The 16,444-nt window shown below is 46.9% G+C and overlaps 1 long non-coding RNA gene across 1 annotated transcript; it reads left to right on the forward strand.

The window, feature by feature from the left end:
• The first annotated feature begins 7,617 nt into the window (after positions 1-7,617).
• On the forward strand, positions 7,618-10,283 carry LOC115509071. Its single transcript, XR_004343337.1, has 3 exons — positions 7,618-7,818; positions 9,810-10,002; positions 10,137-10,283. It is a non-coding gene; the product is annotated as an uncharacterized LOC115509071 (long non-coding RNA).
• Positions 10,284-16,444: the final 6,161 nt, after the last annotated feature.

Below are 16,444 nucleotides of genomic sequence, written 5' to 3' on the forward strand. Positions count from 1 at the left end.
AATTCTTACGAGCCAATATTTTTGGTTTCACAGGCCGAAGGATTTAAATAAGTCAGTATGCTTAAAAAGATCCTTATTGCTTTTCAAAAAAATAGATCTAAAATGTAAAACATATATTAGGAAGATTATTTATGTTATAGTATCTTCAGTTTATATGTAAATTCACCCCAGGGTTACTTTTTTTTTTTAATGTTTATTTTTGAGAGAGAGAGCAAGCGAGCACAAACAGGGGAGGGGCAGAGAGAGAGGGAGGTACAGAATCTGAAACAGGCTCCAGGTTCTGAGCTGTCAGCACAGAGCCTGACACAGGGCTCAAACTCACAAATTGTGAGATCATGACCTGAGCCGAAGTCGGACGCTTAACCGACTGAGCCACCCAGGCACCCTGAGAGTTACTATTTTTAAAGTAAATGTCATGAGGCATTAAAAACATGATTTGGGAATACCGCAATAAAGATTTATTCTTATTTGATGGCCGTCACTAACTAAAAATTGTCTTGGAAAAGTTTTGTTAATCCTAAAATGCCTTCTGCTGTTGAAGAACCTAGATGGTGTGAGTGGCTTTTTAAAAATAAATTGCCTGTTATTCTAAGACTAGAATCAGGTGTTCCAGAATAACTATAGGTATAATATGCAGAAGTTTTTTGTTTGTTTTGGTTCTTAAATGAGATTGGGTTAACACCTATAACCAGAAAGGTTTGGTTTTAAGGAGTTAACGACCTACTGAATTTGGAGGATGCAAAATGAAAAACTTTGTATAGACCACCTGCCTAACTGGTGAAGTATTAATTCTAGAGTTCTAGAAACAGGTTCTCATAGTTACCATTTAAAAATTCTGTATCTTGTTGTAAGTTTGTAAATCACCTTTATTCTACTACCCTCGTAAAAACTGGCACAAATCTTACCCATATCATACCTAAGGATTTTACCTGAATCTGATACAGGACCTGTACAACCTTACTGGATCTTTTGATTGTTGACTCCAGGCTTTTCAAGCATATTGAGGGCTGTTTTTGCTATATGGCCTGTGGATTTCTGAGAACTGCTATATGATCATTCACAATACATGTAACACTCAGGACATAAGGACAGCCCAGCTTGTAAACAGCAAAACAGGCAATGCCTAGTTTCTGTTGTCCAGAAGCATTATGTAATTGAAGTAACCACGATCTTTCTAATTGTGCGGCATTGACCAAGTCAGCACCAATCCCAGTGACTGGTTTGGGCACTGCATGGTAGAGCTTTACTGCCACCTAGTGGGATGAGATCTACTTGTCTCATTATCAAGTTCACAATGGGGGAAATTGATAATTGATTGGACACATGGCTTATTTCTATGTAGCTCAGGTTATACTCTTGAAAGCTGAAGAGATACAGGCTCCTGCCTCTCAGACTCATTAGTTTGGTGTCACTGAACCACCTGCACATTCTGAGTCTTCCCACCTTTTGTGCCTTTTATCCTCTTGGGAGAAACTGACCAAGGAATGTGGAGGTCAATGTACAGTAGGTGAGAAAAGAGGAAAGAGTGTAAGATGGCTTAATGAAGCAAAAGCAGAATGTTGACTTAGCAAGTCATCTAAGATCACTGTCTCCAAACTTTATCCTGTTTCCTTATTGAAATATTCTTGAGCATGTATCCATAATTACAACTGTGTGCATGTGCTGCTGTGTTACTGTGAAACTATGAAACAAAATTTTAAATTGGGGAGGGGGGAGTTTAGCACCCTTCTCAAGCCCCCGTGAACTCTCTACTCATTCCACTTTGGAAGCCATTGATCTAGGTAGTATATAGGTCGTTAATAATTTTTGTTGACTCCCCGAGGGTGTCCTAGTGAAGACTGCTGTGCTATCCTATTTGATGTGAAAGGAAAAATTACTGTCTGCCACTCCAGTAAATTGAAGTCCTTTCTAATAAAAAGCTTGCAAATGTAAACAAAAGTCCGTGTATTTCATTCAGAATATTTTCCTTACCCTTTGTAATAACAGCTATCCACGTATTGAACACTTATTACCACATTTCAGACGATAAGTTAGTTTTTGTGTATTATCTTCATCTAACCCTTAATAGATACCAGTATTGCCCTTTTACAGATGTGGAAACAGGTTTGGAGATGTTTAGTGACTAACTTAGAGACAAGTGGTAAGTGGCAGAGCTGGAGTTTGATGCAGTCTTGGTGATGAGGTCAGGGCCTCCGTTGCTTTAGTCTTCTGCCGTGCGACCACCTGGTCTGTGCTAGAAAACTGAACACGCTAATCCTGTGTGTTCAGATCCCATCTCTGTGAATTGGGCATGTTACTTCTCCTTTCTCAACATTTGTTTCTGCAGCTATAAGTTAGGGCCCATATCTCTCTTGCTGATTCAGAGTGAAGATTACATTCTGTGACTGCACATGTGAGGTGTCTGGACCTTGAGAGATTATCCTTGGGTGTTGCTGGAAGTGGTGATGCTGGGGCCATGACAGACAAAAGAGTATTGTTTTTCCCCAGTTTTAGGCGATGGTACATTTTCAGTAAGTTTGCGTGGTGCTTGATAGGTCTCTAGACTTGCTTCTTTGTAGACACAGCCTTTTGGAGTTACTAAGTAACTTTATTGTTTCAACAATAAAGCATGCCATGGAAATAAGGTAATTTTGGTGAAGAACGGGTTTTTTACAGTGCCAGTAATGGGAGTTCTAAAATAATGTCATTCTTTGCAAATAGTGCTGGGATGGTTTATCAGAGTATCTCATCTCTGACATTGCTGAAAAAATTGCTTCTTTTCAAGCAAATTGGTTCCCATGATTTGGGATTAATCCATAGAATGTTCAAAGTTTAGTGTCAGCCGTTTTCAACAGAAAATATGGGTTGACAATTTCCTGTGTTCTTTAGAAGCCTTTCAAAGCTTCACAGGAAGAATGAAGACTATTCTTGGCCCGAACATTTGCCCCATGGGGTGCTGGGCCCAGCCAAACAGCCTTGTATTAGCAAAGGAGGGTCAAGTGAAAGGAGACCTTGTTCTGTGCCAAGCTCTCCAAGGGTAGCCTGAAACCCCATTGGCCACACAGAACCACTGTTTAAGGTGCAGTATTTGTGGACCTGCCGAAATCTAAAGCCATTCAGGCTTTCCAAAAATCCTTTGGAATGGGGAGAGGCAGCGGGTGACACTTCAGATCTGTGAAGACCTGGCATAAAGATGGAGAGTTGATGCGGGGGATGGCAAGACACTGCCGACGAATGTCTGTTTTTTTGTTCTCTCTTCCAAGTGGGCCCTGCTTAGCTTCCTAGCTTTCAGGTGTGTTGCAAGGTGCAGCGGTTCACCCTGGAGATTTACAAGGTAACAGACCCCAGAAGCCCCATGGGTATGGGGCTGGTTCTCACCAAAATGTGGAGGAACTAACTTGGTCTAGCAGGGGCTTGCAACTTTTCTTTCCTCACTTAATTCCATTGTCTTTGAATTTCACTGGTCTCTTTCATATTTAAATATATGCTCCACTAGACTTGCAGGCACAGAAAAGTTCCCTGTATTTTGGATAAGCCAGTAATTTAAGCCACTTGGCAAGTGGTGGGTGACGTGATGGGGGCCCTGGCACAGCCGTTGGTGTTAGTGTGAGCTCTTCCCCCCTGCTTTTCAGAAGTCAAGGAATGTATGTTTTTTCTGGTGGGAGTGGAGGAAGTTGTCGATTTTATTCCTAGGGATAAGTCTCATATGATTATATAAATGCATGGCTTAGTGTGGTTACTTTAAAAAAAAAAAAAGTTGTAGTTAACATTTCAGGAACATAGTTCTTTCATCCAGACACCAAAATAAAATCCTCCTGAGACCTTAGGGTTGCTGGGTAGAAGTGTCAGGAACTCAGGTTGGCATCTTAAGTTCTACTTCATTAGTGCCTAATTAGACCCCGTCCCTCCTGTTTAGGTGCTTGAAAGATGGAGTAGATGCCACCGAGATAAGTTCGCCTTCTGTGATCTCTGCATTCAGATGGCCCCGTTATACTTCATGTCCTGAAGAGAAGATGCGCTTTTTCTCCAATTTGCGTGAGAGGTAATGGACCCCATCCTACCAGATGAGAATATTGTGACCATATTCCAACTAGGGAGAATACCTGTTTGTCCGACGAGGGGAAATTCAGCCGGAAAGCCGAGGGAAGGAAACAAAACCAGAGAAGAGTACAGCAACAAGCGTATCAAGCGCCTGCTAGGTGCCAGATGCGTAAAGTTCACATGAATGCTCAGTTACAAAGCTCAGCAGAATTCGATGATGCGGCTACTTGACCCCTTATTAAAAACAGGCAGACTAGGGGGGCCTGGCTGGCTCAGTTGATAGTGTGTGCAGCTCTTGATCTCAGGGTTGTAAATCTGAGCCCCACAGTGGGTATAGATATTACTTTAAAAACTAATAAAATCTTTAAAAAATAAAGCCAAGCAGTCTAAAATTCCACTGAATGAATATATAACATTTGTATTAGCCCTTGTGACACGCAAAGTAACAAATGCCCCCTAACCTTGGTAACAACTACAGTCAAACTGTAATAATGTTTGTTATCTTCGTTTCTGCAGGCGAGGAATTAGCAGGCTGGTTCGAGCTAGGCAGTGGCGTTAAAGATGTTGGCTTGGGGCTGTAGTCCTCTGACGGCTTGACTGGGGCTGGAAGTCCCACTTCCATGATCGTTCACTCACATCATTGGCAAGCTGGTGTCAGGAGGCCTCAGTCCTTTGCTCTGTGGGTCTCTCCAGGAGGCTGCTTGAATGTCCTTGTGGCATGGTGGCTGGCTTTCTCCCAGAACAAGTGAACCGAGAAAGAGCAAGGCTCAAGCCACAATGCCTTTTATTACCTAGCATTGGAAGTCACACAATGTCATTTCTGCAATATGTTTATGCAGCTCAGCCCTGTTAAACGTGGGAGGCCGCTGTACAAGAGCTGGAATACTAAGGAGGCTGCTGCCACAACATTTTATCTATTTTCTGGTTAACAGATGATTTTTAACTTTTACAAATAATGCTGCGGTGAACATTTCTGTATACAGCTTCTTGCCCAAATATACAAGATTCTACAGGCTTGTGTATCGACATGAATAAAGCCAGCAAATCTGTGGCCTTTCGGTTCTTAAGCTTCTCTCAAGGTTTCTGGAAGGCATCATATAGAAGTTTGTTCCTTGGCCCCTCTTCACGCAGACCAGATGTCCCCACAGTCCCAATGCACAGCCTTCATTAAGCCCAGGCTTCCATCTTGACCAGAGAAGAAAGCAGGATCTCTCCCCCTGCTTCATAGTTTGAAAAACCTCGGGGAAGAACTGCCACAGGCCCAATATGATGACTGGCAGACACGGTCATTGAGAGAACCACTGTGAGCCAGACAGCATCCCTGCTCCCTCGAAAACCGGTCGCCCCCTAGGGATTGTAAGTACATAAGGGGCCAGTTCCGCAGCCAACCTGGACCTTTGAATCAGTTCAACTCACCCCTACCCCACAGCCCAGCTCTGGGCCATCTGGGGCTTTGCCCGTGTTGGTTGTGGAGCTCTGCCTAGCGCACAACCTTCTTCCCCACACCCAGGCAGCCCCTGAACCTTCGCCCTCATGACAGTGCACCTTTCGCCCGCCCTCCTGGCAGTCTGTCCTGGATGTAGGTTTACCTCCACTCCGTGCGTTATGGATGCACCCAAAGCCCACATCCCAGCATCAACCCTCCCTGCACCCCAGGGCTGGCTTCCTACCGGTACCCCTAACAGATTGTCAAATAATGCCAATTAACTGTTTTCATGAACTTTCTTCTTCTAACTTACAATTTTGACAAAAAATGTTTTTCTGAGCCATCTTTGACTCATTTGCAGCTCCACGCCCCTTATACTTAGGTGTGTATTTTCTGGAAACAAGGAGATTCCTTTCTGGTAACAGTACAGTAATCAAAATTTGATGGAATTTAATGAGCTTTTAATAAACCTTAAACACATTTAAATATCTTCTCTGCTACCTTATCTTCCAATATATCATTTATGTATTCATATTTACATACACTGCATTTCGCATTATGGCCCGGCCAATTCTGGCTGTTGTGCTTGCATTTTCCTTAAAATAAATTTAAAGGGGGTCACTTCAGCGTTCCTGGGCCTGGACCTCTTGGGCACCAATAAACCCTGACGGTTGATGGCACAGAATCAGTGGCAGTGTTGACATCAGAGTCCAGGGTCTAGGCTCCCAGTTTATTTCACTCTACACCATATGGGAGTATACACCATTCATTCAATCATTCATTCCATCCAACCTTCTCTTGAGCGCTAGGTCTCGTGTGTGTGACAGCTAGGGGACACGGGTGAATGTGCCCACTCTGCACAGGAGAGAGGTGCCTGATGAAGCGTAGGGCCACAGGTGCGGCCAACATTTGTTCCCCTCTGAGGGTCCAGTAATGGCCAAAACCCTCAGGCTCCCTTCCCCACGCCCCAGGCTGCGCTGGGCCCAGCCTCTGCTCTAGGTGTCCCCAGCCCCGCGCTGGGACTTCTGCTTGCTGCCAGGAGAGACCTGAATCCCGCCGCCACCGTCGGAGGCGGGGTGGAGGGGGTGCTGGGGTTGCGGTTCGGGGTATTAGAGCAGCCACTGGTGGTGGCCCCAGGTCTGACTCGCGCGGGCCGGCGAAGGCGGGCTACCCCGCGCCCCCTGGCGGCCGTGAACGCCTGCGCGGGCCCAGGCTCCCACGCGAGTCGCCCAGAGCCTCCACTCTCCGTGCGCGGCCAGCCCCGTGCCTCCTGGCATCTGTCTCTCGGGGTCAAGAGGGGATTGGGATCTGTGGGGACAGACCCTGCTTTACTCCTACGGGCCACCATTCGAGCGTCAGCGGCGGGCGGCGGCCCTTGGGACAGAAGGGGGCAGCATCTCCACGCAGGCTGGGACCCGCGCCGGAAGGTGGCTTTCCTAGGGGCCTCCCGGCGTGCGGGCCTCCGCTAGATTCCCCACCACTCAACAGCCGGGTTTTATTTTGTTTCGGAAATACTTCAGGACCTTCTGTTACTTTTATTTATTTAGGGAAGAGTTTTAAGAATGTTACAAAAGTAGCTTAGGCTCTTGGAACAGACCAAGCAACCAAAGATAAAGACAGTATTAATGGTGTAGCCATTCCTCAAAAAGTTAAACATAGAATTACTACATGACCCAGCTCTGAGTCATATAACCTAGAAGACTTCCACTTCTGGGCATATACTCAAAAGAAGTGAAAACAAGTTTCAAGCAGATACTTGCACACCCACGTTTACAGCAGCTCTCTCCACAATAACCAAAGGTGGACTCCTCCGGGGACACTGGCATGGATATACCAAATGTGGAATATACCACAGTGGACTATTTGTCCAGCCTTAAAAAGAGAGAAAATTTGGGCACATGCTACAACACGAATGGATGACCTTTGAGGACATTATGCTCTGTGAAAAAAGCCAGACACCAGACACAAAAAGACAAATGTTGCATGATTCCACTTATATGAACTATCCAGAATGGGCAACTTCATTGGGACAGAAATTAGACTAGAGGCTACTAGGTTCTGGGTGGGGGCACCGGAGAGTTGCTTAATGGGTGCAGAGTTTCTCTTTGGAGTGTTGAAATTTCTTGAAAATAGTGGTGATGGCCGCAGAGTATTGTGAGTGTAATTTGTGTCACTGAAGGCTACAACTTTGAGTTTACCTCTCTTCGTCCCCGAGGCCAGGGGCAGTGAGGTAACTTAACAGGAGTCTGGAGTCATGTAAATGGAAGGGGCAGGATTTGAGCAAGATCAGTGTGGGCAGCCTCCCTCCAAGAGGCCGGCAGCTGTAGTGAAGTGCTTCTCAGGGCCTCACACCTCCCTTGGAGTGCCATTTGGTGAGTGGCTTTTCTTTTCTTTTCTTTTCTTTTTTTTTTCTTTCCTGTGGGGATCTGACCTTGGCCTGGGCCTGCTCTGGGCTTTAGTATGCTGGCCCCAAGCTTCCCTGATACAGAGAGTGACAGTAACCGTTGGGGAACCCATTGTGGCCGGCTCAAAGCTCAGGTTAGCACAATGGGAAGGAGGCTCTGGTGGCTTTGCAGAGGCCCTCTCTCCTGCTGAGGTATGGCAGGGGTCACTGGGACCACCTCACACCCCACCCCTCCCTGGGCCTTCACCGCCCCCAACAACAGCCCCTCCCATGCCCCGCCCCCGTGAAAGCTCAAGCTCCCTCCCCCCCTCCCATGGCTGTCTCCACCAGTCCTGTTCTTTCCTCCGAGGCTGGAGACCCCCCGGGGCACACACGTTGCCTCCCCTCCCTCCCCAGCCCTGCGTATATTGCCCAACAGGCACATCAAACTTCTGCTTGTGCTTCCAAAAACTGGGGAGGGGAAAGCTTGAAAGTTAAAATTTTTAAAAAGGACATCAAATTACTTATTATGGGAAACCAAGATTCCAGCAAATCCTGGCTTGTGGTAGCTGTTTACGGTTATAAGTTGTTTCTACTCTGAACTGTATGGATGGCTGTGGGAGACGCTGGTCCTCAAGGGCTTATACTTCTTTGTGTCTTCAAATGGCCCCGCCCAGCCTGCCTGGAGGTGGGTCTTCTGCCCCCAGCTTCTCGCTTACTCTCACGGGGGGGCCTGACCATCACATCCCTCGAGGCCAGGCCAGGGAGGGCCGGGAGAGTGGGAGGTAAAAGTTTGCATCACGGGAGTTTGCTGTCTATCCAGTGTGGTGAGGGGCAGGCGGGCCGCCCAGTGGAAATGCTTAGGAGAGAGGAGACTGGGAGAGGGAGAAGCTGGGGTCGAGGCCAGCCTGCAGAGGAGGACGAGCACCCAGTGTGCCGTTTTGGGCTCTGATCAAGGGCAATAGGGCACCTGCTTCCTGACGGCTGGGGAGTGGCAGGCACCGACCGAGGTCTCCTGGGAGTATCAGCGTGGCCAGGCGGGGGAAGTGGGTGCTGGGATTAGGAGTCCCTAGTGACCTCATCATGTCCTCCATGGACGAGCAGACCTCTCCGGAAAAAGGGTTTGACAGACACTCGCGTGTTCCTCCTGGAGCTGTGACAGCACACAGAGGGCCGTCACAGGGTTAATTTGTTTCAGACGTTGCCTAGCAGGTGGCCTGGTTATGGGAATGGGCCTGTAGGTGGAGGCCAGTCTGCACCCCGCCCCCCCGCCTGTGCCCTGCCCATTTCTCTGAAGAAGGTGAGAGGAGAGGGCGAAGTCTGTGCCAGGACCCCCCCACCCCCGACAGAGCCGGGAACACAACTCCCAGAGGGCATGGGGGAGGCACCGCCCCAGCATCGGGCTCCCTCTGCAGAGTAACCCGTCCTGGCCTCCGCAGCCACAGCAGCACTGACTTCCCGGGGCTCTGTTAACAGTTTGGGATTTCAAGAAGTAAAAGGGCCTCAGTTTCCCCATCTGTCAGACTGGAGCAGTTGCTCCCTGACCGACAGCTTCACAGAACTCTTGTGCTAAAAGGGGCAGTCGATGTGCAGCACTTTCCCTGTGTTCAAGGCTGTTGGTCCACAGACAGGGGGCACCCCCATGGTGAAGCGGTCTGCCAACGTTGCCTCTATACAAGTGGATTCGCAAGTCTGTCCTTTGGAATTAATTTCCCATAGATGGAAACACGTGACAGATGAGAGATGCGTGCTGCTTCTGCAAGTGACGCAGCTAAGGGACCATGATGGCACAGCCACAGATGAGTTTGGCCTTGAAAGAAGTGAGAACCCAGAGTTAAAGTCAAACCTGGCCAGTGGAAGACCTCATAGCATCTGCAGCATCTGGGACTCTGTGTGGTGTGTGTGTGTGTGTGTGTGTGTGTGTGCACATGCTTAGGGGGGCCATTTGTGATACCCACTGTTGGGCCTTCTCTTCACTAGTGGTTCTGTCACTAAAGAAAAAGGACCCCCTGAAAGTGAGAGGAGGAAGAGGTAGGAGACCGATTATCTCGTGGCTGAACCTTCTGTCAACGTTTTCGGAAAGAGCAGGGCGCCGTTCATCCCCAGGAAGGTGGTGAGGCCAGCACAGTACAAGACACGACAGGATGAACTTCTGGAGCTCTGGCAGAACCAGGTTTGGAACACATCCCCTGGGAGGGGCCGGCGGAACATACCGGAATAATCCAAAGTAAATACACTCGTCTCAACCACGTACATCAGGCAGGTGCCTGACCCTGAGCAAGCTCCCCCCACTTTTTTTTTTTTAAGTCTCACATTCCTGGGGTGGAGAACGGACACCATCATCCGTACCTCGCAGCGTCCTTGTGAAGGTAAAACGAGACTGCATCTATCAAGTGCCTGGCAAAGCATCTAGGATACAGTAGGTGCTTAATAAATATCAGCGTAGCAGGATGCTAGCTGAAAGATTGTGAAATTCTGGTTTCTTAGTTTTGTGGGTTTTTTATTTAAGTCATTCTGTTCTTCCTTGAGGGTGGAGGCCAAGTGGGCTTATGGCTGATTAGGAGACGAGGAACAGTGTTTTTCTCCTTCCAGGAAGAGAACTTTACTATTCTTAAGATCTTGACCTCCTTTACATCCAGAAAACCTTTGTAGTTTTAAGGCTGATGGCCTGTCATGGCACAAAGAAGCAGAATGGATGTGTTCCATTTTGGAGGCTTGAAAAGGGCCCAGTGGCCTGAGCCTGCCAGTTAGCCCCCAGGGGCTGGGAATAACAAGCGGTAAGTTGGCCTGTGGGAGGGGAGAGGGCTGCGGGGACCGAGGGGCCTGTGTGGAGAGCCCTGGGCAGCCCCAGTGGGGAGGGTTGGAGTTTCCCTGAAGACCCCCCTCCCACTGGGCAGGGCCCTGCCAGATTGCGGGGAGGGGGCCAGTGACCATGTGCTGTGGGGTGAGACCACAGCATTACCCATGTGGGGGGAGTCACCATGACCTAGACCTTTTCAGGGCTGTGTGACCTCCCACCCCCACCCACACATGTTGTGGGATCCAAAGGAAGAGTCCTAAGATTTCTGATTTGAAATACCTCCCGGTTAGTAGGTGATTCCTAATAAACCAGGGGGGGAAAGCCTAACATTATTTGCATCTCGAGGCTAAGAATTCTTTGTGAATGAAATGCAGACAGAACTTGGTAACATTTGCTTGCAAATGAATCTCAGCAATTCAGCACCAGACAAAACTGCTGAAGTGTCTTTTTCATCTGGTGGCTTGGGTTCTCTTGACATCAAGCGGATAGAGGCCTGGGGAACAACAAGCCACACCCCCCCAGAACAACAACAAAGACTGGGGGGGGGGTGGAGCGCAAGAAAAGGAGCCCAGTACCATTTATTTGATTAGAATACATGTAAACACACAATACATTCTTATAGGGACACTCACACACTCAAGGATACGGTCTCGCATTGGTGAAGGAGATGAGGACAAAGGGAGTCCGTGAGGAAAGACAGTGTTAGGAGAGGGCCACCTGGCAGTGGCACCTGGGTCCTGAGGCTGGAAGGATGACCAGAGCAGCTCTCTGCAGAGGCCGCTCAAAGAGGTGAGACAGGACATGATGGGCATTAACCATGAAGGTTCTGTCACAGGTCCCATCAAACCTTTGGGGATGCAGGAGGCCTTGGGGAATTTACACGCCTGTGTCTACCCTTTTGTTCAGGTTGAGTGTCCAGTGTTGACTCATTCAGACCCTGGCACCTGGGTGGATTCATGCGGGCTCACCTGGAAATGTCTCAGGTTCCCAGTAAACATAAACAGCTTGTGTCTGATGGGGATTTCCTCTTTGATTTCTTTCAGGAGTGACATTGAAAGTAAATTGTTCTACTTAAAGTGTTGAATCTTAACACATCTTTTCCTGTGGCTCCAGAACTCTCTTTTTCTATCAGGCTTTGTGGCTTTTATACGAGAACCAGAATTGAGGGCCAGGCCACACCCTGGACAGTCCTGGCCACGTCCTAGCCACTGACCCATAAGTGACGGGAATTACCTGTGGATTGTCTTTTTCGGGGAGATGGGGTGTGACTACAGTTCTGATCAATGATGCTGGTGACACTTATCTTTATCCAAAGAGACACATTAGAAACTTAGTGCTGTGATCCCAGTCTTTCTGGGAGAAATGGCTAAGTCAATGATGATATAAGCAGAGAATGTAACATTTTGCTCTATGAAAAATCCTACTTTTGAAGCTTTCTTATTGACATGGGAAAATGTTAACATCACATCCATTCTGATAATCCACACCGGTGCCTCTGCGGCAGAACACCAGCTGATGAGAGAGGAACAGAAGCACAAACAGGCCACGCCCGAATCTTCTGGAAATTACTCTTTGGCTGGTTTCCATTCCATAGCTAATTGGTCTGCTTTTCAGACCTTGTGAACCAGAAGCGATGGCCCCAGGATCACGAACTTCGCAATTGGAAGCTCAGCCTGTCTTGGCACAGGGGGAGAGCCTTTGCTCCGCAAACCGTGGGTGATCACTCCTACTGGGAAGTCCAGGGTCAGCAGTCTGGGGTCAGGGTTCCAGGTTGGGCTCAGTGATCAGGGCTTCAGGGCGTAGGACCCTCGTGCTTCCTGTACAGGCTGGGGGCAGTGGCCCTGCCTTCCTGCCTCCTCACGCCAAGTCCTAAGGTCATGCCCAGGTCTCTGGACCCCTGCCCTGTATCTGGTAAGGGACTTGTTTCTAGAATATGTAAAGAACTCCTACAACTTAATAATAAAAGGACAACCCAATTTAAAAAATGGGCAAAATATCTTAGTAGACACTTGTCCAAAGAAGATATACAAATATATAAGCACAGGAAAAGATGTTCACCATCACGAGCCATTGTGGGAATGCAAATCAAAACCACAACCAGATACTAATTCACACAGTAGGATGTTGATTATTAAAAATCCAGATAAGGAGGGGCACCTGGGTGGCTCAGGTGGTTAAGTGTCCGACTTCAGCTCAGGTCATGATCTCATGGTTCCTGAGTTCAAGTCCTGCATCGGGCTCTGTGCTGACAGCTCAGAGCCTGGAGCCTGCTTCGGATTCTGGGTCTTCCTCTCTCTCTGCCTCTCCCCTGCTCGCACTCTGTGCCTCTCTCTCAAAAATAAATAAACATTAAAAAAAAAAAAACCCAGATAATAACAAGTGTTAGTGAGGTAATGGAAAAAGTAAAATCCTCACACACTGCTATGGGAATGTAAAATGGTACATTCACTTGGGAAATAGTGTGGCAGAGTTATCATTTGACCCAGCAATTCCACCCCTAGGTGTATCCCCAAGAGAACTAAAAATATATGTCCACACACAAATTTGACCATGAATGTTCATAGCAGCATTATTCATAATATCCAAAAGGTAGGAAGAACCCAGATGTCCACCATCTGGCAGGTAACAAAATGTGCTATATCCACACTATGAAATATTATTTGTTATAAAGAAGGAATGGGATACTGATATGTGCTACCTCATGGGTGAACCTGGAAAACATTATGCTAAGTGAGGAAGCCAGGCACAAAAGACCACATATTTGAAAAAAAATTTTTTTTAACATTATTTATTTTTGAGAGACTGAGAGAGACAGAGCACGAGCACGAATGGCGCAGAGAGAGAGGGAGACACAGAATCTGAAACTGACTCCAGGCTCTGAGATGTCAGCACACAGCCCGACCTGGGACTTGAACTCATAGACCGTGAGATCATGACCTGAGCTGAAGTCAGACACTTAACTGAGTCACCCAGGCGCCCCACAAAAGACCACATATTGTATGACTCTATTTATGTGAAATGCCCAGAAGAAGGCAAATCTATAGAGACAGAAAGTGGCTCGATGTTTGTCAAGGACTGGGAGGTGAATGGGGGTGGGGGTGACATATTGGGGGGTGATAGCTAAAGTGCGCAGGTTTCTTTCTGAAGTAATGAAAATGTTCTAAAATTAATTGTAGGGATGGTAACCCAACTCTGAAGAGAAAACAAATTGAATGACACATTTTAAATGGGTGAACCATAAGGTATGTGAATTGTATCTCATTAAAGTTGTTACCAGAAAATCTTAGGGACTAATTACTTTTAAAAGAGTCTTTACTTTAAAAAATAGTTCACTGGAGAATTTCTAACAGGTACATTTTACTTTATTTTAAATTGTTTTTATATAATAGGTGCATTTTATTTTTTAATTTTTTAAAAATTTTTTTTAATGTTTATTTATTTTTGAGACAGAGACAGACAGGGCATGAATGGGGGAGGGTCAGAGAGAGAGGGAGACACAGAATCTGAAGCAGGCTCCGGGCTCTGAGCTGTCAGCACAGAGCCCGACGCGGGGCTCAAACTCACGAACTGTGAGATGATGACCTGAGCCGAAGTCGGAGGCTCAACCGACTGAGCCACCCAGGCGCCCCTAAAAGGTGCATTTTAAAATACGATTCACTTGCCACATATTTAAGGCATGAATTGCTCTAAGAAGCGAGGGATACATGTGTGGATGAAAGTCACATGTCTGGATACACTGTATCCAGAACACCTGTGAAAAGATGTCAAATCTTGAATTTAGTCAACAATCATGTATGAAAACAAAATGAGTCCCAAAAGGCATAGTCATATATGACTTCATAAATGCCATCTCCAAATAGAATGCTATACCCTCTAAGGAAAGGATTTCAGGGGATAGTACATATGTAAAGAAACCTGTTTCTAGTGATCTCTTCAGTGTGGCTCCTCCGGGGGCCGGTCCATACCCTTGGGGCACGCTTCCTCTCTGCCAAACTTGAGCAGCCACAGGGGCCTGGCTGAGCCCAGGGCCACTGAGGGTGGACTGGGACCCCAGTCCTGGGGACAGGTGACATCAGACAAAGGACCTGGCCTGACGGTTTCCCGGACATTCATTCCACTCCGGGCCACCCGATGCCTCTCCTGAGACATTGACTGAAAGTTGCCAAGTCTAAGTAAACAATGAATATATTTGTATAGAAATGTAGGGAAGAGGTGAAGCACAGGGCTGGGCCTGCCCCGGGAGTCCAACACAACATTCATGGCCCAAGAGTGTTTTGCAAGGAGGAAGTAAATCAGATATTCTGTATGATGGTCCCCAACGGCAGGGTGGGGGACAAGCCATTCAAACCTGTAAGCAATCACTGTTCCCTGGCTTATCAGCGTATCCGCTCTGGAACAAGGAGCTCCTCCCGGATGTAGTTTTTGTTCCAAATAACAGGGGTCAAAGGGCATACCTTACTGTGGGGAGACTTCTATTCCCCATCCATAGGACCTGAGTGGGTTTTTGGGTTAGTATTTTGGGAAAAGGACCACAATTGTTCATATCTCCTTAGATTTAACTTTAAATCTCTTTAATCCTGGCTTGTTGGCAGGTGTTTTTTCACCAGACTGGCTTATATATTCACAGGTAGCACATATATATCTGATATTCCATCCACAGGCTGACTTTTCCATCAGTGCCTCTCCTGGGTCCTGATGAATTCAGAACGGTGCTCTGTACAAATGAACTTCTGAATGCGAGACTGATCTGAATTCAGATTAAGGCTCCCTTGGTTAGCCCCCCGGGGGTCATTGGCTCCCTCTTCCATTTGTTTAACCAGTGACCCTGCCTCTTGGGGAGGGCTGGTGCTGCTCTGGGTGCCAGGCCCTCCCTCATGGTCTAACACCTCGACTGTGTATTTATTTTTAAAAGTCTTTTTTTTTTTAACTGATGATTATTATTGTGGAATATTCCTCAAATTACAAAGAAGAAAATAAAAACAGTAATTCCATTTTCTAGACCTAATTACTGTCTTTTTACATCTGTATAGGTTTTTTGTATTATTGTTAAGACTATTTTTTAAGAGCAGTTTGAGGGTCACAGCAAAATTGAGCGGAAGGTAGAGATTTCCCCTGTATCCTCTGCCCCCTCCCACGCACAGCCTCACCCACTATCAACATCCCCATCTGGAGTGGGACATTTGTTACAACTGACACATCATCATCACCCAAAGTCCATAGTTGACATTACAGTTCCCTGCTGGTGTTATTCAGTCTGTGAGTCCGGACAAAAGTACAGTGACACAGAGCCATCATTATGAGCCATTTAGAGTATTTGCACTGCCCTAAAAACCCTCCAGGCTCCCCCTAGTCCTCCCTCCCCCTAGCCCCCTCCACCCCCCCCCCCCGGCAATCACTGCTCTTTTTACTGTTTTCATAGTTTTGCCTTTTCAAGAAGGTCATAGCATTGGAATCACACAGTATATAATCTTTTCAGACTGACTTCTTTCACTTAGTAATATGCAGTTAAATTCTTCCAGGTCTTTTTCATGACTTGATAGCTGAAGACTTTTTGGCACTGAATGTAGTCCATCATCTGGATGTGTCAGTTTATTTATCCATTCATCCTACTGAAGGACATGTTGGTTACTTCCAAGTTTGAGCAACTATGAATAAAGCTGCTATAAACATATGGTTTTTATTTTATTTTAATTTTTTTTTTAATTTTTTTTTTAACGTTTATTTATTTTTGAGACAGAGAGAGACAGAGCATGAACGGGGGAGGGGCAGAGAGAGAGGCAGACACAGAATCGGAAGCAGGCTCCAGGCTCTGAGC

Source organism: Lynx canadensis, chromosome A2 (assembly GCF_007474595.2).
Source record: "Lynx canadensis isolate LIC74 chromosome A2, mLynCan4.pri.v2, whole genome shotgun sequence".
Classification (NCBI taxonomy): Eukaryota; Metazoa; Chordata; class Mammalia; order Carnivora; family Felidae; genus Lynx; species Lynx canadensis.